The sequence below is a fragment of the Nycticebus coucang genome, chromosome 3, assembly GCF_027406575.1.
Source record: "Nycticebus coucang isolate mNycCou1 chromosome 3, mNycCou1.pri, whole genome shotgun sequence".
Lineage (NCBI taxonomy): Eukaryota > Metazoa > Chordata > Mammalia > Primates > Lorisidae > Nycticebus > Nycticebus coucang.
This window is the reverse complement of record NC_069782.1, coordinates 92,774,177-92,798,829: the sequence shown is the minus strand read 5'-3', so window position 1 is coordinate 92,798,829 and position 24,653 is coordinate 92,774,177. Positions and strand designations below refer to the sequence as shown.

Below are 24,653 nucleotides of genomic sequence, written 5' to 3'. Positions count from 1 at the left end.
CAGCCTCCCAAGTAGCTGGGACTACAGGCACCTGCCATGATGCCCGGCTATTTTGTTGTTGTTGTAGTAGTAGTAGTTGTTTTAGTTGGCCCAGGCCAGGTTGCAACCCACCACCCTTGGTGTATGTGGTTGGTGCCATAACCACTGTGCTATGGGTGCTGAGCCAGAACCTGTCTTTTAAATACTCATTCCCATATCATTCTGATTCTAGTGATCTGTACACCACACTGAGCAATGTAACTAATTGTCACCGGTGGTCGTTGGCAACTGTTTTGGGGCTGTGGGGGACAGGTCAGAGGGGCTTCTCGATTCATAATCCACCAGCCCAGTGGACTTGCAAAATCTGCACCATGCTGCCTTTTTTCAATTCAAGCTATTTCTAGGTTAACTTCTTAATTGAGCTATTTAGCTTAGCAGAGGACCTGAAATACTACAGATAAGAAAGAGGTTTAAGAGTAAGCATTAAGTATCTCTGGCTGTGTCTCTTGTTATCCTTTCCAGTCCACTTATCTGAAGAGCTAGATTTCTCAAAGGACAAGTAACCCTAGAGGGGAGTATCAATGGGAAAGTTACAGATTCCTTGCCACACCCGTTAGAGAACTATGTTAAGAACAGAACCTCAAAAAACACATCAAGATGTTGGATAAAGAAATTTCTCTCCTCTATGTGTGTCCTGGGGTTACAGGAGCACAAGTTTAGGTAAACATGACCCATTTCTCTCTAAGGTGTCTCTTTACTTCCTGATGCCCTGGAAATCCTGGTGGAAACTCATTAGTGATAATGAGTGTTATATGTTCATAAATCCCCTGTAATTCATTGGCTGAAGACATTGTAATGTGGACTTTTGGCTTTTATTGTCTTCAGTTGCCTCTCTAACACACTTTAGTTTCAGTGTACAGATTTGGGGGTTTTAAACTTGTTTTTAATTAAGACATGGTTTATTTTTATTGCTCGAGATAAAATGCAGTCTGAGGGACTCAGATGTAATTTACAAAATAAAGTGCGTCTGGGCAGACTATAAGAAGAAAAAAAAAAAGAACAGAAAGGCTAAAGAGTTGGCCAGCTTCTTAAGTTTGCTTAGTAACTTCTTGGAGAATAACCCCCACCACCTGCATTATAAAAAAAAAAGCACACACACACACACATTATAAATGTCTTTCCCTTTGAAATACCTAAACGAACTAGACTGAATTATGAACTAATGGCTTGTAAAAGTTCACCTTGAGCAAGCTACTGACGATACTAAATAAAAGAGGTAGGGGAGAGACTGAGGAAACCCAACCTGCTGTTTGTTTGTTTTATCAGTAATGTAACTCAAAAAGTAGCCAAGCGGATGGTGGAGTTTTCCCTGTTTTGTTTCCCTGGGCTGAGCCTGTGAATGCCAAGATTTAATCTAAGAGGTTTGTGTTTAAAAACTAACAACCAAGTAATAAAACACCTATAAAAGGGGTTTATAATGGAACCAGTGACAGTTTTGAGTGTAGTATTACAACTCTCCTGTCCTCCCTCTCCCTTTTTCTATCCTTTCATCCAACTCTCTGCCCTTTGTCTTAGCTCCTTTCTCACCTTGCTGCCAAGAAGCACGTAAGTAGAGGGAGCTCACACCCCAACTAGCAGACAGTCTTTAACAAATGAAGTGTGTATAGTGGTTTGCATTTGAAGACTGACTGTGCGCTGCTTGTTTTGTTTGTTTGAGATAACTGGGATAAGTTCCCTAACAAAGTATCCATCTACTTGTACAGTGGTTTCTAATGGGGAGTTGCGGATGCTGCTGCAAAGTGCCAGTGGCAAGAGTCAACCAGGACAGGAAGCCTGGGGCCTCCTCTCCCTGGCACCCTGCACCACCCTGCCAGGGCCCAAGACAGCCCTAACTCGAGGAACAGATTTCAGGCAACAGGTGGTTTTCCACCCAGGACACCAATGCCTGAAACCTGTTTCTTTTTCAAAGTCATAGTTCTCTCACCCTGGAAGTAATGGCGCCTGGGAGGAGAAACTTCATGTTCAAACCCCACTAGGGCCACTCCTTGAGTCTACCTTATCTTCCAAAGTCCCCCCTGCCAGCATCCCACCCATCTCCGGGAAGAACCAGGGCGCTCTCCTCTGGGCATGTGGGCAGCGTCACAGTGGCCTTGCCAGGGCGGCCAGAGGAGCCCCCAGCCTCCCTCATGTGGGCCTCAGGAACTCTGGGGGCCCAGGGGAAGCTTGGAAAACTGAACTTCGCCATCAGCCTTCTTTAGAGCGCTGGCTAGAGGACAGGGGAGAAGGGCCCCCCAGCAGACTTTCTCCCCTCCCCCCAACCTTAGCACCTCTGCCATCCTGCTGCATGCCCAGGAATGCACCTCGAACGCGGCTCAGGGCCCGCCAGCTTCTCACAGGCCAGGAGAGGGCATCTAAAGGGCCAGCTTCTCCCTCCAGCCCGCGTCTGACATCCCCACTCCCACCCAAGGATGCCGCCGCCGTGCCCTGTCCGCAGTTGCTGAATGTCACTGCTCCCTTTTCCTCTTCATCAGGGTAGACACAGCTTCCGAGGCGTCCCCCACCCCAAAACTGCCGCGATCGCCCGAGGGAGCAAGGCCTGAGCGAAGGACGAAGTTTGGGGCCCTCGGCGACGGGAGGGGGGGCGCGTTGGCGAGGACCGCACCTCAGTCCCAGCCCCGGCGGGCACACTCCCCGCCCCAAACGGCCCAGGCGTCCCCATCCTCCCGCGGACACCAGCATCCCCGCCCTCCCCTGAGGGCGGCGAGCGGAGACCCCCGGGGCGGAGGCAGGTACCCCCGGGGCGGAGACTGGGGCGGGCGGGGTCCAGGCTGCGCCCCCGGCCGGGCCGGGCGGGCTAGCGGGCGGCGGGGGGGGGGGAGCGGGGCTGGGCGGCGCTGCCTCGGGCTCTGTGCGCTGCAGCCCGGAGCCGAAGAGGAGGAGGCGGAGGAGGAGAAGGAGGCGGCGGCGGTGGGTCCCGGGCGGGGGGAGCGCGGCGCTGCGGACCCGGGCGGCTGGCAAAGGACGAGGCGGAGGCTGAGGCTGAGGCAGGCAGCGGGGAGACCCAGGCTGCAGCAACAAAGGGCACCGAGCGATTGGCCGGGCTGCAGGCGAGGTTAGCCGGGGACCGGGGTGGCCAGAGGCAGCGACGAACGGTGCACGTGCTTGCAGACACGGGCGAGTGTGGAGCCGGGGGGTGCACGCCCGGCGGGTAGGGGCTCGCTCCCCCTCGGCATGGGATGGCAAGGAGGCTGCAGCGACGTCGTTCTCCTTGCACTCGTTCTGGGGCTTGCAGGGTAGGGGTGTACCTGGTGTGTGGGGGGAAACTGCGAGCCAGGGGGCGGGCGAGTAGTCGCCCGGGACAGGACCTGAGAGAGGGTGGAGGAGGGGGCGGGATGGAACGCTCCGGGCGGCGCGCCCGTCCGCGCGCTCCACCGAGGGAGCTGGTGACTGAGAACCTCGAATTTTAACTTCGCGTGCCCGCCCGCGCGCGCCCGCCCGCGCCCACCCCTAAATCCTGCGGCCGCCGCCAGCGATCAGCTCTCACACAAACTTTAGCTGCGGGCTAGGGGGTTTGGGGTTGAGTGGGGGAGGGGAGAGGGAAAAGGCCTCTGATTGGCGTTGGCTGCAGCCAATAAGGCCAGGGGCCTCTGCTGCGAGTAGACCCAATCCTTTTCTAGAGGTAGAAGGGACGGGTAGGTGGAAGTAGAGGTGGCGAGGTGTCTGGGAGAGAGAAAAAGGCCGGACCAATAGGGGCCCGGAAGAGGCGGATCCAGCGGTCTGTTGATTGGTATTGGTAGTGAACCCTCCTCCGGGGTGGTGCCGGAGGGGGGATGATGGGTCGAGGGGTGTGTCTAAGTGGAAGCGAAATGACCGGCAGGAACCTGCCCCAATGGGCTGCAGAGTGGTTAGTGAGTGGGTGACGGACAGATCCATAAACCAACGGGTGGCCTTAGGTGTCTGTGGTCTCGTCCAATGGAGCAACGCAGGGGCGGGGCCGCGGCTCGGGTTTAATGAGACTCCATTGGGCTGTAATCAGTGTCATGTCGGATTCATGTCAACGACAACAACAGGGGGACACAAAATGGCGGCGGCTTAGCTCCTATCCCTGGCGGCGGCGGCAGCGCTGGCGGAGGCGACGGCACTTCCTCCAGGCGGCAGCCGCGGCTTCTTTCTCAGGCAGCGGCGGCGCCCCCGGCAAGCGCAACGGCGGTGGCGCGCGGCCAGGTCTGTCACCCACTCCGCGCGTTCCCAGGGGGAGGAGACAGGGCGGGAGGGGAACGGACAGGGAGGAAATCGGGGGCTTGCGACGCCCCTCCCATAGGCCTCTGCGCGAGGGTCACCGCGGGGCCGCTCGGGGTCAGGCTGCCCGTGAGCGTGACGGTAGGGGGCGGGGGAGGAGGGACTGGCCCCGCCCCTCGGCAGGGCCTCCAGGGCAAGGGGCGGGGCTCAAGGTGGAGGGGTGGGGCGAGACGAGTTGGGGGCGGGGTTCAGGGGGTCGGAAGGCGGGGGCTGGGAGGGAATTCCTAATGGGAGTGAACTGGTAGGAGCTGTGGGGGACCAGGGAGGGTGTGGGAGAACTGGCGAGGTGGATGGGACAGGAAACTGGAGGTAAAGAAGAGAAAGGAGAGTTGGGGAAAGATGTAATTTTAGAGATGTAAAAGGGGGACAGAGGGGTATGTGAGGGCAGGTGAAATGTTGCAGAACGGCAAGATTGCAGTTATCTGGGGACACAGTAAGGATGGGTTTGGGTGTGGTAGATGTGGAGTAGAGTTGCTAAAACAGTGCAGAGTAGGTGTTGGATTGGGGGAAGTATTGACCCATGTGAGGGGCAGGTACAATTGCTATGATGGCAAAGAGATAGGCAGTACTTGGTGAATTGGCATGTTGAGATAGGAAGGAGGCTTGCTAGCTTTGGAGGATATGAAGCGTTTAACAAACCAAGAAAAGATGGGATGGTTATGCTTGGGAGAGTTTGTGAAGGATGATGCTACTAAGACATCAGAACAGACTTAAAGGTGAAAGGGGGAAGGGAGACTGCTTGGGATTTGCAATATGTTTCTGTAGCAGAAAATCTTGTGGGGACAAGAGATTGAGGGGTGGAGTGTGGGAAAAGGCTGCAGGTGTTAAGAACGTGGGTGGGGCTGGGCAGTAGGTCTGGGTGAATGTGATTTGGTGGATCATGCCAGGAGTGAGGATGGGGTAAAGAAAGGTGTTAGTTTGGGAGACAGGAGTTGTTTGATAAGGCCGCATTTCTTTTCTTTTCTTTTTGAGACAGAGCCTCAAGCTGTCACCCTGAGTAGAGTGCCCGTGGCATCACAGCTCACAGCAACCTCCCAACGCCTGGGCTTGAGCAATTCTCTTGCTTCAGCTTCCCAAGTAGCTGGAACTACAGGCACCGGCCACTACACCTGGCTATTTTTTGGTTGTAATTGTTGTTGTTTGGCAGACCTGGGCTGGATTCGAACCCTCCAGCTCTGATGTATGTGACTGGCGCCTTGGCTGCTTGAGCTACAGGCAACGAGCCCCCGATTTTTTTTTCTTTCTTTTTTTTTTTTGAGACAGAGTCTCAAGCAGTTGCCCTGAGTAGAGTGCCTTGGCATCATCATAGCTCACAGCAACCTCCAACTCTTGGGCTCAAGCAATCCTCTTGCCTCAGTTTTTTCTATTTTTAGTAGAGATGAGGGTCTCAATTTTTGCTCAGGCTGGTCTGGAACTCCTGAGCTCAAGCAATCCACCCGCCTTGGCCTCTCAGACTGCTAGGATTACAGGCCTGAGCCACCACACCAAGGCCGATTTCTTACACGAAACTTGTTTTTTTTTTTCCAGTTTGGCCGGGCTGGGTTCAAACCCGCCACCAGGGCCAGTTCCCTACTCACTCAGCCACAGGCATTGTCCTCTTACATGAAACTCTTAAAGGGGTCTTGCTGGGGTCTTACAGGTGGGGCAGGAGTTTGTCCCGGGAAGAGGCATGTACCATAACTTTGAAAAGGACATTGCAGGCGGCGCCTGTGGCTCAAGGAGTAGGGAGCTGGTCCCATATGCTGGAGGTGGCGGGTTCGAACCCAGCCCCGGCCAAAAACCACAAAAAAAAAAAAAAAAGAAAAGGACATTGCATATTTTCAGATTAGCTGGTAGTTTGGTATGGGCAGAGTGCAGGAAGTAGTGGGAAAGATCAGGCAAAGACAGAGGAGGGGCTGGATTACAAATCCACCAGGAAGGTCTTTAAACTCTGCGGCTGGGAGAGGGTGTTGGGATGTGTTAAACACAGTTATTAGATATGGTTTGTGAAGGGTTGTGTTAAAGAATTACAAATGGGCCGGGCAAGGTGGCTGGCTCATGCCTGTAATCCTAGCACTCTGGGATGCCAAGGTGGGAGGATTGCTTGAACTGAGGAGTTCAACACCAGCCTGAGCAAGAGGCTCTGTCTCTACTAAAAATACAAAACTAGCCGGGTGTAGTGGCTAAGTGCCTGTAATCCCAGCTACTTGGGAGGCTGAGGCAAGAGAATTGCTTAAGCCCAAGAGTTTGAGGTTGCTGTGTGAGCTATGATGTTATGGTGCTCTATCCAGGTCTAAAGATTGAGACTCTGTCTTAAAAAAAAAAAAAAAAAATTCAGTGGCCAGGCATGGTGGCTCACGCTTAACAATCCTAGCACTCTGGGACGTCGAGGCAGGTGGATTGCCTGAACTCACAGGTTCGAGACCAGCCTGAGCCAGAGCCAGAGTGAGATCCCATTTCTAAAAAATAGTGGGGCATTGTGGCGGGCACCTGTAGTCCCTACTTGGGAGGAACTGAGGCAAGATAATTGCTTGAGCCCAAGAGTTTGAGGTTGCTATGAGCTAAGATACTATGGCACTCTACTGAGAGTGACCAAGTTTGATTCTGTCTGAAAAAAAAAGAGAATCACTTAAGCCTAAGAGTTTGAGGTTGCCATGAGCTAAGACAACATGGCACTCTACTGAGGGCGATAACATAAGACTTGTCTGGAAGCAAAGAAGTACATTCTTGCTGTCTACCCTAGAACTTCTGGCATAGCCCTGAAGTAAAACACTATTCTTTATTCACAAATGTATCACATGTGTATCCAAATAAAGTTCAGGCAGTGCTTTGTCTTTTTTTTTTTTCTTCAGGTTAGAGTGTTTTATATTTTTAAGAAGGATTGAGTAATACTACGTGTTTCAGAAAGAATAAGGTTCTTCTTACCCCAAAATGTCTACTTAGGGTTAAAGGTTGGGGACATGAAGGGATGGTTTGAAATTAAAAAAGAACAGGTAGAGACATAGGAAGGTTTTAATATTAAAGGAGGAACTTAACGCTATGACTAGCTGGTGGTAATGACATGGTCCACAGATGTAAAGTTTTACTTGCCAGCTGTACTTAGGTCTCTGAGTAGACTAAATGTTATGTCATTACTGTTATGTTTATTTCATGGACTACTTGTGAAGATAGGGTGGAAACTGTCATGTGAATGAAAGATAGAGTGAGTATTGAAAGGTAGTTGAGGAAATTTGATAAATAATTGTAATGTGCTTCAGAAACTTTCATAGACTATCATATACCAGTTAGAAAAAGACTTAATGATCTGGCTTTCAGTTTCTTAGATAGTTCTTTATGATACACTTTCAGTTTTCCACATGTGCACACGTCTACATACATTTGTATTGAGAGAAAAGGAAATTGTTTTATGATAGTAGGGATAGGTGAGCTATAGTGGTCAGTGTTTGCAGGATGGTAAATGATGCATGGACAGAAGTGGGATGAAGCGATGTTTCTTCTGTATGATACCTTAATTTGTATTTCCAAAGCACCTTTACACACTTTTTTACAGGACTCCTTCAATCTTCCGAGAGCTTTCTTCTGGTAGTCCAGAGAAAGAGTCTGTACCACAATTTTTGTATCATCCTTTCCACTATTGCTGGATATTGAGTTGTTTCCAATTTGGGGCAATTGTGAACAAAGCTGCTATGTGCATTCCCATTTATGTGATCTGGTGCCCATGTGCACAAGTTTCTCTAAGATGTATTGAAATTTCTGGTTCATAATCAGATTGACCATTTATTCTGGTTTATACTTGTTCTGCTAGTGAACTTTAACACCTTTAATTCACACAAGTGTCTGGGTTTGTATAACAAGTTTAATGGTGACTTGAGTCATACATGGTTTGCTTGTCTTCATTTTTGCTAGATACCAAAGTGTTTTCCAGAGTGTTGTACCAGGTTCCCCCCTTTCCATCGATAATGAGAGCTCACATTACTTCTTGCTCTCTCTAATTCTCAGTGTTGTTTGTGTTTTGAATTTTAACGGATATGGTAAATTTTGCATTTACTTGATTAGTAATCAGGTTGAACCGCTTTTCATATATTTATTACCCATTTAGATTTCCTTATTTGTAAAGTTCCTGTTCAGGTTCTCCCCCCTTTTTAAAATTTGACTTTCTGTCTTTATTGTTATTATGGAAGTTCTTTATTTACTGTGAATACAAATCCTTTGTCATGAGTGTAAGTTGAAAATACTGTCTTCTATTTTGTGGCTTGCCTTTTTAATCTTTATGGTGTCTTTTACTGAACAGAAGTTCTTAATTTTTTTCTCTTTTTGAGACAGTCTCACTATGTCACCCTCTGTAGAGTGCGTGCAGTCACAGCTCACAGCAACCTCAAACTCTTGGGCTTAAGTGACTCTCTTGCCTCAACCTCTTAAGTAGCTGGGGCTACAGGTGCCCACCACAATGCCTGGCTATTTTTTGGTTGCAATTGTCGTTGTTTGGCAGGCCTGGGCAGGGCTCCAATCCACCAGCCTTGGTGTATGTGGCTGGTACCTTAATGACTGTGCTACGGGCACTGAGCTCAGAAGTTCTTTTTTTTTGTGTGTTTTTTGGCTGGGGCTGGGTTTGAACCCGCCACCTCCGGCATATGGGACCGGCGCCCTACTCCTTGAGCCACAGGCGCCACCCCTTTTTTTTTTTTTTCTTTTCTTTCTTTGAGACAGAGTCTCATTTTATTGCCCTCGATAAAGTGCTGTGCCATCATAGCTCACAGCAACTTCCAAATTCTGGGTTTAGGTGATTCTCTTGCCTCAGCCTCCTGAGTAGCTGAGACCAAAGGTGCCCACCACAATGCCTGGCTATTTTTTGTTGCAGTTTGGCCGAGGCTGGGTTTGGAACCCACCACCCTTGGTATATGGGGCCGACACCCTACCCACTGAACCACAGGCGCTGCCCAGCCCAGAAGTTCTTAATTTTAATGGAGTCAAATTTATTGGTCTTTTCTTTCTTTCTTTTTTTTTTTTTTTGCTTTTTGAGACAGAGTCTCATTATGTCACCCTCAGTAGCGTGCTGTGTCGTTACAGCTCACAGCAACCTCAGACTCTTGGGCTTAAGTGATTCTCTTGCCTCAGCCTCCCAAGTAGCTGGGACTACAGGCACCCGCCACAATGCCTGGCTATTTTTTGGTTGTAGTTGTTTAGCTGGCCTGGGCCAGGTTTGACCCCACCACTCACCAGTGGCTGGTGTTACGGGTAGCTGGGACTGCAGGCGTCCACCGCAACGCCCGGCTGTGCTTTTTGTGTCTTAAGACTTTTTCGCACCCTGAGGTCAAGAAGGTATTCTCCTACATAGTTGTCTTCTAAAAGCTTTATTGACCTTAAAGGATGTATGAGTAAAATACACTCATCTTGACCCCAACCTCACTATTCCAAATTTATTTTTGCTTTCCTTCACTTCCTTCTGTTCTCTGTCTTGAGTTTTTACTTGTCTGCAGCTTTAGCTAAGTGCCAGGTGCTGACTTCCTCTGTCTCTTAGGAGAAAATGGTCATACAGACAGAAGTTCAGCCAGATTAGATTTTACAGATCTCCAGCTGACTGTATTGCCCTTTTTTCTTTTATGAGGTACCATTTTATTGTGCTGTTTTATGTGTCTGCCACCATTCTTACTTCTTTTATATTTGGTATCTCAGTGATTCCTCTTAACAATTCTGTAAAACAGGGTTGTAGTCTCATTTTTATAAATGAGAAAACTGAGACTTAAGATGAATTTAGTAATGTGCTATGTCTTATAGCTTAGGTAGCCAGCAAAATGGGGACTGGGTCCCTAACTTTCTAGATACTTCCTATCACAGCAGCACCCCTGTTTGTTGGATAAGATTTCAGAAGCCTACTTTTTTTTTTTTTTAATTATCTAAAACCAAGAGAATAACTTTCTTTTTTTTTTTTTTTGAGACAGTGTTCCCTGTGTTGCCCTTGGTAGAGTGCTGTGGCATCACAGCTCACAGCAACCTCAAACTCTTGGGCTTCAGTGATTCTCTTGCCTCAGCCTCCCAAGTAGCTGGGACTACAGGTGCCTGCCACAAAGCCTGGCTATTTTTTTTTTTTTTTTTTTTAGAGACGTGGTCTCTCTCTGGCTCAGGTGGGTCTCGAATTTTTTTTTTTTTTGTAGAGACAGAGCCTCACTTTATGGCCCTGGGTAGAGTGCCATGGCATCACATAGCTCACAGCAACCTCCAACTCCTGGGCTTAAGTGATTCTCTTGCCTCAGTCTCCTGAGTAGCTGGGACTACAGGCGCCTGCCACACTGCCTGGCTATTTTTTTTTGCTTGCAATTCAGCCGGGGCCGGGTTTGAACCCGCCACCCTTGGTATATGGGGCCAGTGCCTTACCGACTGAGCCACAGGCACCGCCCGAGCTCAGGGTTCTTAACAGTGTGATTACATTTTAGAGACTGAAACTATTGAGCACCGCAGTGCCTGGCCATGTGTTCAACTTTATCTTTTATTTATTTATTTATTAATTAAATCATAGCTGTGTACATTGATATGATCATGGGATGTGTTCAACTTTAAAAGTAGATTTTAGGCCGGGTATGGTGGCTCACACCTGTAATCCTAGCAGTCGGGGAGGCTGAGGGTGGTAGACTGCTCTAGGCTCTGGAGTTCAAGATGAACTTGAGCAAGAGCGAGACCCCCCCCATTCTCTAAAAAAAATAGCTGTGTGTTATGGCAGATGTCTATAGTCCCAGCTACTTGGGAAGCTGAGACAAGACAATCATTTGAGCCCAAGGGTTTGAGGTTGCTGTGAGCTATTGCGCCATGACACTCAACCCCAGAGCAACTGAGTGAGACTCTGTCACAAAAAAAAAAAAAAAAAGATCTAAATATTCTTGAAACCTTCAAAGGGGAGCCCTAGTTTGTTTTCAGAGTGTAGTGGGTATTTGGTTTAAGGACATCTGTAATAAAGTTAACACAGAATCCTGAAATGATCTGTTTTTTCAAAATAATCTTAAAAAAAATTTACATGTCTGGCGGCGCCTGTGGCTCAGTCAGTAGGGCGCCGGCCCCATATACCGAGGGCGGCGGGTTCAAACCTGCCCTGGCTGAACTGCAACCAAAAAAATAGCTGGGCGTTGTGGCGGGCGCCTGTAGTCCCAGCTACTCGGGAGGCTGAGGCAAGAGAATCGCTTACGCCCAGGAGTTGGAGGTTGCTGTGAGCTGTGTGATGCCATGGCACTCTACTGAGGCCATAAAGTGAGACTCTGTCTCTACAAAAAAAAAAAAAAAATTTACATGTCAGATTTATTCCTTAATACATTGTTCTCAGTCTTTGTCATTAAAAACTGACTAAAGCTAATTTGTCATTTGAGAGAAATCTAGGCATGAATAAGAAGTTTTAAATGCGAAAAAAAGGGATTCTAAATTTAGTTGATTCTTTCTTTTTTTTTTTTTTTTTTTTTGAGACAGAGCCTCAAGCCGTTGCCCTGGGTAGAGTGTTGTGGCATCATAGCTCACAGCAACCTCAAACTCCTGGGCTCAAGTGGAGTCTCCTGTCTCCGCCTCCCAAGTAGCTAGGACTACAGGCGCCCGCCACAACGCCTGGCTATTTTTTGGTTGCAGCCGTCATTGTTGTTTGGCGGGCCCGGGCTGGATTCGAACCCACAGCTCAGGTGTATGTGGCTGGCGCCTTAGCCGCTTGAGCCACAGGCACCGAGCCTAGTTGATTATTTCTTAAGTGAAAGTGCTTAGTTATAATATCATCATTACTAATCAGTATAGCCTGGCTCCAAAGGCCTGATGACTTCAAAATGACTTTTCATTTTGTCTCTAAAACCCTCTATTTTACAAGGGATCAAATTTCCTGTGAGATTCCTAACAGGAAATTAGATTACATTTTAGAGACTGAAACTATTGAGCACTTAAATGCAGGGATGACTGTGTAAACGTTCCTGGGTTTCACTAGGAGATTTGGGACATGTCTCTACTAATTTATGATGATGATGTTGAAACTAATCTTTGCTAGGGATTATGGAAGCCATAATAGTTTATTGATGGTTCAGTTATTGTTTGTTGAAGCACATTTACACAATTATAGTTTAATGACATAACAAGGATATTGTCAACTAGGAGAGCATGACATGAAAAATTAAACTTCCAATTAATATAATGTGTATTAGTTGAAATGATAATTTTCACGGTGATTTAGCCTCTTAGAAATCCTTAGAAAACATTATTAGCTTATGAATTGAAAACTCTCTATGTTAATGAGTAGTGGGAAAGAACTTAGTATTACTCTAAAAAGATGGGGAATTAAATATTCAATGCAACTAACATTTATTGAGTGCCTGCACTCGTCTGGCTGCTGAGTTAGACTCATAAATGTAAGTTGAACAAGATTGATGTTTGGAGAGATGAAATACTGGTTGCTTTTGTTTTTTCTTTCAATCACCCTTTCGTCCAACCTCATAGTAGATGCATACTATTGCCAGAAGGATTTAAACATTCAACAAACTTGTTGTGTCTACTTGCACTTCGCTATGCATTATCGTGTCACCTGTGCCTGCAGTGGCTTCCTGTTACTACATCTTTCATGGTCACATGCCACAGCCAACTTTATTTCTTTATCCCTCTTAAACATATACCTGTTTTATGCAGGCACATGAACTCGGTGTCCTTTTTCTTTAACAGTTCATTCTTAGATTCTGTTCTTTCACTTTAATTTCCTTCCTTCATTCCCTAATAGGCATTGAACTCTTCTGATCAAGTTGCAGTCCTGGGAAATCTTTGGGTGTGCAATACAAAGATGAATCAAGTGTGAATCCTGTTTATTTATTTATTTATTTTTTGAGACAGAGTCTCATTATGTTGCACTCGATAGGGTGCTGTGGTGTCAAAGCTCACATCAACCTCAAACTCTTGGGCTTAAGCAATTCTCTCTCTCTCTTTCTTTCTTTTTTTTTTGGAAACAGAGTTTTACTTTGTCACCCTTGGTACAGTGCCATGGCATCACAGCTCACAGCAACCTCCAACTCCTACGCTTAGGCGATTCTCTTGCCCACCACAACACCTGGCTATTTTTTGTTGCAGTTCGGACGGGGCCGGGCTTGAACCCGCCATCCTCCGTGTATGGGGATGGCGCCCTACCCACTGAGCCACAGGTGCTGCCCTTAAGCGATTCTCTTGCCTCAGCTTCCCAGGCAGCTGGGACCACAGGTGCCTGCCACAAGGCCCAGCTATTTTTTTGTTGCAGTTGTCATTGTTGGTTAGTTGGCCCAGGCCGTGTTCAAACCCACCAACTTCAGGGTATGTGGCTGGTGCCATAACCCCTGTGTTATGGGCACCGAGCCATGAATCCTGTTCTTAAGAAATGTACACTCTGGGGAGGTGCCTGTGGCTCAGTAGTCTCAGCTACTCGGGAGGCTGAGGCAGGAGAATCGCCTAATCCCAGGAGCTGGAGGTTGCTGTGAGCTGTGACTTCATGGCACTCTACTGAGGGTGACAAAGTGAGACTCTGTCTTAAAAAAAAAAAAGTTGTACAGCCTAATGCCGGACGAGGCAGCTTACACCTGTAATCCCAGCACTTGGGAGGTGGGTGGATTGCCTGAGCTGACGAGTTCGAAACCTGCCTGAGCAAGAGCAAGACCCCCGTCTCTAAAAAATAGCTGGGCTTTGTGGCCAGCACCTGTAGTCCCAGCTACTCCGGAGGCTGAGGCAGGGAGATTGCTTGAACCCAGGAGTTTGAGGTTGCTGTGAGCTATGATGTGTGGTGCTCTACTCAGCGCAACAGAGTGAGGCTCTGTCTCAAAAAACAAACAAACAAAAAAACCGAAGTGGGAAATGAATGCCAAAATAGTAAGAAAGCTGAGAACTTGTTAGAGTAACATAGATCTGGGTTTCTGAGATGGTGTTGCTTGCACTGGGCTATAAAGTATTTGAATTTGAGCAGAGGACTCACCTTGGTGGCTCATGTCTGTAATCCTCGCACTCTGGGAGGCCAAGGTGGGTGGATTGCTTGAGCTCAGGAGGTCAAGACCAGACTAAGCCAGAAGGAGACCCCATCTCTAAAAGTAGCTGGGTGTTGTGGTGGGCAAGTGTAGCTGCAGCTACTAGGGAGGCTGAGGCAGCAGGATTACTTGAGCCCAAGAGTTTGAGGTTGCTGTTAACTATGATGCCACAGCACTCAACCCAGGATGGTGGCTTGAGACTCTGTTTCAAAGAGAAAAAAAAACTGGTAGTAGAGTTTAGTGCTTTGTTCTTTTTTTTCTTTCTTTTTTTTTTGAGACAGAGTCTCACTGTGTGGCCCCTGGTAAAGTGCTGTGGTATCACAGCTCACAGCAACCTCAAACTCTTGGGCTTAAGCGATATTCTTGTCTCAGCCTCCCAAATAGCTGGGACTACAGGCGCCCACCACAATGCCTGGCTATTTTTTTCTTGCAATTGTTTAGCTGGCCCGGGCTGGGTTCAAGCCTGCCACCCTCAGTGTACATGGCTGATACCATAACCACTGTGCTATGAGCACCAAGCCTTTCTTTTTTTTTTTTTTAGAGACAGAGTCTCACTTTATGACCCTCGGTAGAGTGCCGTGGCCTCACACAGCTCATAGCAACCTCCATCTCCTGGGCTTAAGCGATTCTCTTGCCTCAGCCTCCCAAGCAGCTGGGACTACAGGCGCCTGCCACAACACCTGGCTATTTTTTTGTTGCAGTTCGGCCGGGGCCAGGATTGAACCCGCCACCTCGGCATATGGGGCCGGCGCCTTACCGACTGAGCCACAGGCGCTGCCCCAGCACCAAGCCTTTCTTTTCTTTTTCTTTCTTTCTTTTTTTTTTTTGAGACAGAGTCTCTGTCACTCTTGGTAGAGTGTGCTGGCATCATAGCTCACAGCAAGCTCAGAATCCTGGGCTCAAGCAATTCTCTTGTCTCAGCTTTCTGAGTAGCCGTGACTACAGGTGCCCGCCAAAACACTTGGTTATTTTTTTTTTGAGAGGGGGTCTTATTCTGGCTCAGGCTGATCTTGAACCCAGCAACTCAGGCAATCCACCCACCTCTGCCACCCAGAGTGCTAGGATTACAGGCGTGAGCCACCACTCCGGGCCCTGTTATTTTTCTTTAAATGCCATAATTCATTGAGATGAAATTCATATAAGATAAAATGAACAAAACAGAAAAAGCGAACAATTCAGTGGCATTTAGTACCTTGACAGCATTGTGCGACTGCCTCCTGCATCTAGTTCCCTTGTCCAAAATAAAATCCCTTAACCATTAAGCAGTTTCTCCCCATTTTCCTCTCTGAGGCCTTTGGATGTTTCATATGAATGGAATTACCTGATAGGTGGCCTTTTGTCTGGTTTCTTTCCAACATAATGTTTTTGAGGTCTGTCCATGTTGTAGTAGGATATATTGTTACTTCACTTCTTTTTATGGCTGAATAATATTCCAGTTATGGATCTACCATATTTTGTTTATCTGTTCATCTATTGATGGATATTTAGGCTGTTTCCACCTTTTGGCTATTGTGATTAGTATTGATACAAGCATGTACATGTATTTGAGTATCTGTTTTCAGTTCTTTTGGGCATATACCTAGTCGTGGAATTACAGGGCCATATGGTAATTCTCTGTTTAACTTTTTGAGGAGCCCCCAAACAGTGGTTTGTTATGTCTTAATTGCTTCTTGTATGTTCTGTCTCCAGCTTTGCTTTGTTTTCCCCTTAGCACCTACCACCGGGCGCATGCAGTGAACACCATCTTGCTAAATATTTGTTTGTTATTTTTTGATTAGTATTTATAACTTCCCAATTCACATGTTTTGGGCCTCAAACATTAATTTTAGGGGAAATAGATGCATCTAGGACCTGAAGTTAACAAATATCCTTATAGGGATGATGTCTGATGTTTCCTATAGCAGATATTTGTTAACCATAACCAAGGATGCTATTTCGAGCCACTGTGCCAGTAACCTGAGTTGGGTGATGATAGAGGAAAAAGAAGTCAAAGTCCTTCCCTTAAGCAGTTATATTGTTTTGGAAGATATTGCTAAGATTTGTGGATGCTCATTCAGTTACACAATGGGCTTTCAAAAAATCCAGGAGCTTATGAAAGTAAGAACTAAAAATAACTGTTAGCAAGTAAAACTCAGGATGATAAAAGAGTAAACTCTAGTATTAATCTTTATTTTTTTCTACCACTGTTTTTGGCTCATCCATAATCTCATGACTCGGTTGTTATGACATTGATTTTGAAACAACACATAGCTTTAGTAAAAGCTTAGAGGAGCCTTCGCATTATATTGACGAGCCAGGATATTTTGACTCTTCTTATGCTGACATGAATACTTCTGAATAGTGTTTATATGTATAATATCAGTGAAGCTAAAAGCTCAGTGCTGGACTAAGCATTTCTCTAGCTATGTTTTTTTTTTTTTTTTTTTTTGTGGTTTTTGGCCCGGGCTGGGTTTGAACCCGCCACCTCCGGCATATGGGACCGGCGCCCTACTCACTGAGCCACAGGCGCTGCCCCTCTCTAGCTATGTTTAGAATAGTTTGTAATGAATGATTTACATAAAGTTATAAGACTGTATGATACAACCCTATAATTTACTCATATTTTGTCTTTTTAATTTAATTTAATTTTTTGAGGCTGAGTCTTGCTTTGTCGTTCTCAGTAGAGTGCTGTGGCGTCACAACTCACAGCAACCTCAAACTCTTGGGCTCAAGTGATTCTCTTGCCTTAGCCTCCTGAGCAGCTGGGACTACAGGCGCCTGCCACAACTCCTAGCTATTTTTTTTTTTTTTTGTAGAGACAGAGTCTCAGTTTACTGCCCTCAGTAGAGTGCAGTGGCGTCACACGGCTCACAGCAACCTCCAGCTCTTGGGCTTATGTGATTCTCTTGCCTCAGCCTCCCGAGTAGCTGGGACTACAGGCACCCGCCACAACGCCCGGCTATTTTTTTGTTGCAGTTTGGCTGGGGCTGGGTTTGAACCCACCACCCTCGGCATATGGGGCCTGCGCCCTACTCACTGAGCCACAGGTTAGTTGCCGCCCCAGCTCCTATCTTTTTTTTTTTTTTTTTTTTTTGTAGAGACAGAGTCTCACTTTATGGCCCTTGGTAGAGTGCCGTGGCCTCACACAGCTCACAGCAACCTCCAGCTCCTGGGCTTAAGCGGTTCTCTTGCCTCAGCCTCCTGAGTAGCTGGGTCTACAGGTGCCCACCACAGCACCCGGCTATTTTTTTGTTGCAGTTTGGCCGGGGCTGGGTTTGAACCCACCACCCTCCACATATGGGGCCGGCGCCCTACTCACTGAGCCACAGGTTAGTTGCCGCCCCAACTCCTATCTATTTTTTAAGAGATGAGGTCTCACTCTGGTTCAGGCTGGTCTGGAACTGGTGAGCTCAGGCAATCCATCTGCCTCGGCCTCCCAGAGTGCTAGGATTACAGGCATGAGCCATGGTGCCTGGCCTTATGTACTGATATTTTGTAGTTAAAAATAAAATGATTCACAACTTTAGAAAAAAATGGAATAATTTAATTTGATGTAGCATGAACTCCCCAGAATTAATTCGGGATGATTTGCTACCTTTTTGATAGTCTTTTAGTGTAACTTTTATGTTTTTATAGAAAAAAATGAAAAGAGAATAATGATTTTAGGGTTTTAGCTTGTGATAGAATGTCCTATCTACATAGGAAACAAATCCTAGTGCTCCGAAAAAGAAAAGTGGTATGGATAATTCTGAATCAGGAAAAAAAAATCATTTCTATTTGGCTTTTGAATGAATTATGGATTTTTTCCTGTAGATTTGTCTCTGTAGTTAGATACTGCTTAGGCGAAAATGAAATTGGTTTTCAATTTATTCTCTTAGCTTATACTAATTTACATTGGGGCCAGTGGGATGTTGGAAACAAATGACTCTAAGATTAAAAAATTTGCAGTGGATAATACCCAAAGTGGATAATATACATGTGTTTAGTTGAGAATTGGCTACAGATAAGAGACTTCTGATTTTGTTCCTCTCCTAGCTGTGTATTTTTTTTTTTAAACACTGCGATTCTGCTTGTAGCAAAGAGCTGCTGAGTTACATCTGCTTCTGCCTAATTAACTCTGTTGGTTGGTGTCAGATGAGAGCTAATTTTGAGATTAAATTGAGGAGTGGGGTGTGTGTTGGTGGCTGGGGGAAGGGAGAAGGAGGATCTAAGGTTACTTGATTGTTTTATGTAAGATCAAAATACGTTATTTACAGCTGTTGTTTTAAATTTATTTTTTGCCTTTCAAGTAAAAAGTGATCACTGCTGTCCTAAAATGTGGCTTGTGTCAGTACATATTTACTGTTGTGAAAATTGGTATTATCTGTTTCTCATAGGTGAGGTTATTGGTCATATTTTGGTAATCCATTAAGTACGAGGTAGCCTTTGAGACAGTGAATGCTGCCTAGGAAAGTTAATGCTGTAACTTTTGACCCTTATTTTCCTCTCAAGGGTAAAATGCTATATCTGCCTGGGTATTTGAGTAGTAGTGGACCTTTTTTTTTCATGATGTGGTTCTTTAGGAGTCCATCACAAACCTGATTTTTACATTTTTTTTTTTTTTTAATTTGAGACAGAGTCTCACTTTGTCACTACCCCTTAGAGTGCAATGGCGTCATAGCTTATAGCAACATCAGACTCTTGGGCTCAAGCAATTCTCTTGCCTCAGCTTTCCAAGTTGCTGGGATTACAGGCACCTGCCACAATACCCAGCTTTTTTTTTTTTTTTTTTTTTTTTTGTAGAGACAGAGTCTCACTGTACTGCCCTTGGGTAGAGTGCTGTGGTGTCACACGGCTCACAGCAACCTCTAACTCTTGGGCTTACGCGATTCTCTTGCCTCAGCCTCCCGAGCAGCTGGGACTATAGGTGCCCGCCACAACGCCCGGCTATTTTTTTTTTGTTGTTGTTGTTGTTGTTGTTGCAGTTTGGCTGGGGCTGGGTTTGAACCCACCACCCTCGGCATATGGGGCCGGCGCCCTATTCACTGAGCCACAGGCGCCGCCCAATACCCAGCTTTTTAAAAAAATTTTTGTTTTTAGAGACAAGGTCTCACTCTCACTTGGACTGGTCTCGAACTCGTGAGTTTAGGTGATGAGCCCACCACACCCAGCCTCTGATTTTTAAAATTTGAAAGAACAGATCTGGCCTTAAAGAAGAATGAAATTTACTTTTTTAGGCACTCTCCTTGGGTCCTTGGAAACTTCATTTTCTGTCCTGAATTCCATGTTGATAAATACTCTTTGGGAGTCTTAATATATTACCAAATGTAGTATGCTAATAAACTCACTGTTGCTATTTGTCTTGTATAGTTATAGTGATCCTTAGGTGGTTGCTGGAGTTAAGAGATGTCCTTATGCCCAAATAAACATTCACTTTTTTTCTTTTGGCAGATTTGCCTGAAGACCTGGACAATCTTCATTTTTGTCATGGACTGTTAAAACGTTTGGAGTTCCAATTCTGGTATTTTCCCTTATTACATTTTTAAGATATAAAATGTCAGTCTTATAAATGTGTTGGTAATGGATATGAATGATTATTTTGATTGTGGGTAAAGACTGTGGTTAAATCCTTGTCATGAAAGTATATTTGGGCATTTATTCGTTATGAAGTACATTTTGTTTTAATATATGTTTATTTGCTTGTGTAACCAAAATGCATAAAAGCAACTTTGCAATACTGGACTCTCTCCTGTGACGTCTTCTGCTTCCTGCAGTTGTATTTTGTGTAATCAAATTGAATTAGTAGTGATTCATCATGAATAAATAATGAAAGCTGAAATAATTACTTGGATACAGTGAAATGTATTCTAATGAAATTTTGCCCCAAACCATTTTGCTTTGGAAAGATTAGTTTCCTGTTTTAAACTTAATGACACAGAATGATTCCTGTGTTCTATCCTGAAAGTGCTTGCACTGAGAAAGCCAATGGTTTCATTCCTTAACACACTGTGTTCCAAGTCTAACATTTTTGTCAAAGATTTATGCAGTGACACAAAAGGGATTGCTTTTTGGATTTGTAAATGATAGAGATGACAGAATCAACATTCAAAACAATCTTCAGCAGGTTGGAAGATAGACTCAAACCAACTAGATGAGAGTGGACCATGGTAAACTTTAAATCCCAGCATTTAAATTTGTACAAGGAAAAACGTAGAAAGATTCAGCCTGATAGTATTTATTTTTTGTATTTTATCTCTTATTTCTTTTCTTTTTTTTGCAATTATTTTTTTTTGGCCAGGGCTGGGTTTGAACCTGCCACCTCCGGCATATGGAGCCGGTGTCCTACTCCTTTGAGCCACAGGTGCTGCCCAATTTATCTTTTCTTTTTAAAGATTACCTTTTTTTTTTTTTTTGCAGTTTCTGGCCAGGGATGGGTTTGAACCTGCCACCTCCAGCATATGGGGCCAGTGCCCTACTCCTTTGAGCCATAGGCGCTGCCCTTTTTTTGTTTTTGAGACTGTCTCACTTTGTTACCCTCTGTAGAGTGCAGTGATGTCATAGCTCATGGCAAACTCCAGTTCTTGGGCACAAGCAATTCTCTTGTCTTAGCCTCCCAAGTAGCTGGGACTACAGGCACCCGCCACAGTGCCCAGCTATTTTTTAGAAATGGGGTCTCGCTCTATCTCAGGCTGGTCTCGAATGTGTGAGCTCAGCAATCCACCCACCTTGGCCTTCCAGAGTGCTAGGATTACAGGTGTGAGCCACTGCACCTGGCAAGATTACCTTTTATTTTATTTTATTTATATATTTTTGTCACCCTAGGTAGAGTGCTGTTGTGTCATAGCTCAAAGCAACCTCAAATTCTTGGGCTCAAGTGATCCTGTTGCCTCAGCCTCTCTAGGGACTAATGGTGCCCGCCACAATGCTTGGCTATTTTTAGAGATGGGGTCTCACTCTTGAACCTTTGAGCTCAGGCAATCCTCCTGCCTTGGCCTCCCAGAGTGCTAGGATTACAGGTGTGAGCAACCACGCCTGGCCTGTATTTTATCTTTTTAACTTAAAAAATTTTAAAAAAATTTTCTCTTTTTAGTTGTTTTCTTTCTTTTCCTTTAAAAAGTTTTTTTTATTATTATTCTTTCTTTTTTTTTAATTTTAATGATAGTATTTTGGAAAAAAGATCTGAGAGTTTTTAGTTGGACTGCATGTTCAGCACAGCCTGTTGTGTGACAAGGTTATTAGGAACATCAGGTAATCTTGGTTTGTATTTATTACTGATAATGCCTGAACTGCCAGATTTTAATAGGGGCATTAGCCAAACTAGTGAGCAACCTAGAAAGAGAAGATGGTGGTTGGAAACCATGTGATATGTGGAAGGGTTAGGAAACTGGGTGGGTTTTAGTTATCAGTAGCTTTTAAAACATACTTGTTTTCAAATATTTGAAAGCCTGTCATGTTGAAGAAATAGTAAGAAAATCTGGTATTGTTCCAGGGAAACTAGAACTAGTGGGTAGAAGTTATGAGGAGGCAAATTTTTACTTTTCTGAGCAAAAAATATCTTATAGGTAGAGCTGTCCAACAGCAGAGTGAGCTGCCTTGAAAGTGACACATTATCAGTCAACAGTAGTATTTGAAACAAAAACTTAATGGCCCATCTGTTGGAGATATTGGAAAGGGATATTTTACTGGATAAGTAGAGATTTGACTGGATGACTTCTAAGGTCCCTTCAGCCCAAAGTTTCTCTCTCTTTTTTTTTTTTTTTGCAGTTTTGGCTGGGGCTGGGCTTGAACCCGCTACCCCTGGTATATGGGGCCAGCGCCCTATTCCTTGAGCCACAGGCACCGCCCAAGCCCAAAGTTTCTTTTCTTTTTTTTTTTAAATATAAGTTTATTTATTTATTTATTTATTTATTTTTGCAGTTTTTGGCCAGGGCTGGGTTTGAACCCACCACCTCCGGCATGTGGGGCCAGCGCCCTACTCCTTTGAGCCACAGGAGCCGCCCCCAAAGTTTCTTAATTTGAGGGAGGTGATGGAGCAGATCTATAGTTTACTGATAACAAAGAGAATAGTCTGTTTAAACTACCTCTTACAAGCTGACTGTAAAGAATAGTTCAAAGGCCCATTTGTTTTTAGCAGCACTCTAGGATCTTTGAGAGCAAATGTTATATTCTTCATTTTATCTGGCTAAAGCTTTTGAGGAAAGAATATTTTTTCCTTCTAGGTACATTTTATCTAAATACCTAATCAGAAATAACTTTAAATTTGTGTGTTTTTTTTTTTTTTTTTTTTGAGACAGAGCCTCACTGTGTTGCCCTGGGTAGAGTGCAGTGGCGTTACAGCTCACAGCAACCTCAAACCCTTGGGCTTAAGTGATTCTCTTGCCTTAGTCTCCCAAGTAGCTGGGACTACAGGTGCCGCCACAATGCCCGGCTATTTTTTGGTGGTAGTTGTTATTGTTATTTGGCAGGCCTGGGCGTCGTGTCTCATGCCTGTAATCCTAGCACTCTGAGAGGCAGAGGCGGGTGGATTGCTTGAGCTCATGAATATGAGACTAGCCTGAGCAAAAAGCGAGACCCCATTTCTACTAAAAATAGAAAAACCGAGGCAAGAGGATTTCTTTTTTTTTTTTTTTTTTTTATTTTTTTGAGGCAGAGTCACATTGTGTTGCTCTTGGTAGAGTGCTGTTGTGTCATAGCTCACAGCAACCTCAAACTCTTGGGCTTAAGTGATTCTCTTGGCCTCAGCCTCCCAAGGAGCTGGGACTATAGGCGCCCGCCACAACGCCTGGCTAGTTTTTGGTTGTAGTTGTCATTATTTTTTTTTTTTATTTTTTTTTTTTGTAGAGACAGAGTCTCACTGTACCGCCCTCAGGTAGAGTACCATGGCGTCACACGGCTCACAGCAACCTCCAACTCCTGGGCTTAAGTGATTCTCTTGCCTCAGCCTCTGGAGTAGCTGGGACTACAAGCGCCCGCCACAACGCCTGGCTATTTTTTGGTTGCAGTTTGGCCGGGGCCGGGTTTGAACCCGCCACCCTCGGTATATGGGGCCAGCGCCTTACTGACTGAGCCACAGGCGCCGCCCTGTAGTTGTCATTATTGTTTGGCAGACCCCGGCTGGGTTCCAACCTGCCATCTCTGGTGTATGTGGCTGGTGCCCTAGCTGTTGAGCTATAGGCGCCGAGCCACAAGAGAATTCCTTGAGCCTAAGTGTTGGAGGTGGATGTGAGCTATGATGCCATGACATTCTACCCAGGATGACAGCTTGAGACTCTTGTCTCATTTAAAAAAAAAAAAAGAGAGAGAAATTTATTGAATATTGGATACTGTGTTCGTTTAATCCTCTCAACAATCCTATAATGGGATCCAACACCTAGTATTGCCTATAGGTAACATGAAGCTTAAGTCAGGTACCCTGGGTTTGTCCACTAGGCATTGGTAGAACTGGGATTCAGACCTACTGTTAATTTCTTAGTAGGGGCAGAACTAGCTAGAACAGACTGTTGTGGCTCAGGTGAGAACAGAATAGACTTAGATTTTTATGATAATTGTGTTAAGTCTTCTATTGACTGTTGCCTTAGGAGTTCCATCTTCCACTGAACTTCAGTTTATCAGAGTTGTCGTGCAGTTCAAATGACAAGTTATGTGTGAACACACTCTGTAAACTTTCAACTATAAAAAGAAGAAAGATGTGGATATTATCATTGGAGAGCAAGATTAGAGCTTAGTTCTGGCCAAATTCCCGGGCCAGGGCTCTCTCTTTCTCCTTGTGATCTTTGTAGATGTGCTTAGTACCAGGTGGGAAGTCTGGGGTATTTTTTACTGTATACTAGGACTCTCTCAGAGAGCAGTACCACTGTCCATCTGGAATTAGATTTGTACAAACCTGCCTTGTATTGAGCTATTTAATGAGCTAACTGGGTATTAAGATAACTTAAATGTTAGATGAATGTATTAAATTATCTCATGTACTCCAAAACTATGTATTACCTGTTATGCATCAATTAAAATAGTTATATTATTTAAAAGTGAGTGGTTATGTTATTATATTAGTTTCAGTTTTTAAAAAAAATTATTTTACTTGTTTTGCAGTTTTGGCCAGGGCTGGGCTTGAATGTGCCACCCCTGGTATATGGGGCTGGCACCCTACTCCTTGAGCAGCAGGTGCCACCCTCATAGTTTCAATTTTTTTTTTTTTTTTGTAGAGACAGAGTCTCACTTTATGGCCCTCGGTAGAGTGCCGTGGCCTCACACAGCTCACAGCAACCTCCAACTCCTGGGCTTAAGCAATTCTCTTGCCTCAGCCTCCCGAGTAGCTGGGACCACAGGCGCCACAATGTCCAGCTATTTTTTTTTTTTTTTTTGGTTGCAGTTTGGCCGGGGCCGGGTTTGAACTCGCCACCCTCGGTATATGGGGCCGGCGCCTAACCGACTGAGCCACAGGCTTTAATCTGT

The 24,653-nt window shown here is 45.3% G+C and overlaps 1 protein-coding gene across 6 annotated transcripts in view; it reads left to right on the top strand.

Annotated features, from left to right (window-relative positions):
• Positions 1-2,889: 2,889 nt before the first annotated feature.
• KAT6B (lysine acetyltransferase 6B) overlaps positions 2,890-24,653 on the top strand; it is a 219,582-nt gene continuing 197,818 nt past the window's right edge. For 3 of the 6 annotated variants that reach the window (XM_053583543.1, XM_053583540.1, XM_053583538.1), the window contains exons 1-2: positions 2,890-3,091; positions 19,653-19,722. The gene's annotated coding sequence lies outside the window, so the exon portion shown is untranslated. Of the gene's footprint in view, positions 3,092-3,826; positions 4,204-19,652; positions 19,723-24,653 lie in introns of those variants that run through there. The other 3 variants (XM_053583542.1, XM_053583539.1, XM_053583537.1) reach the window with 2 other exon arrangements.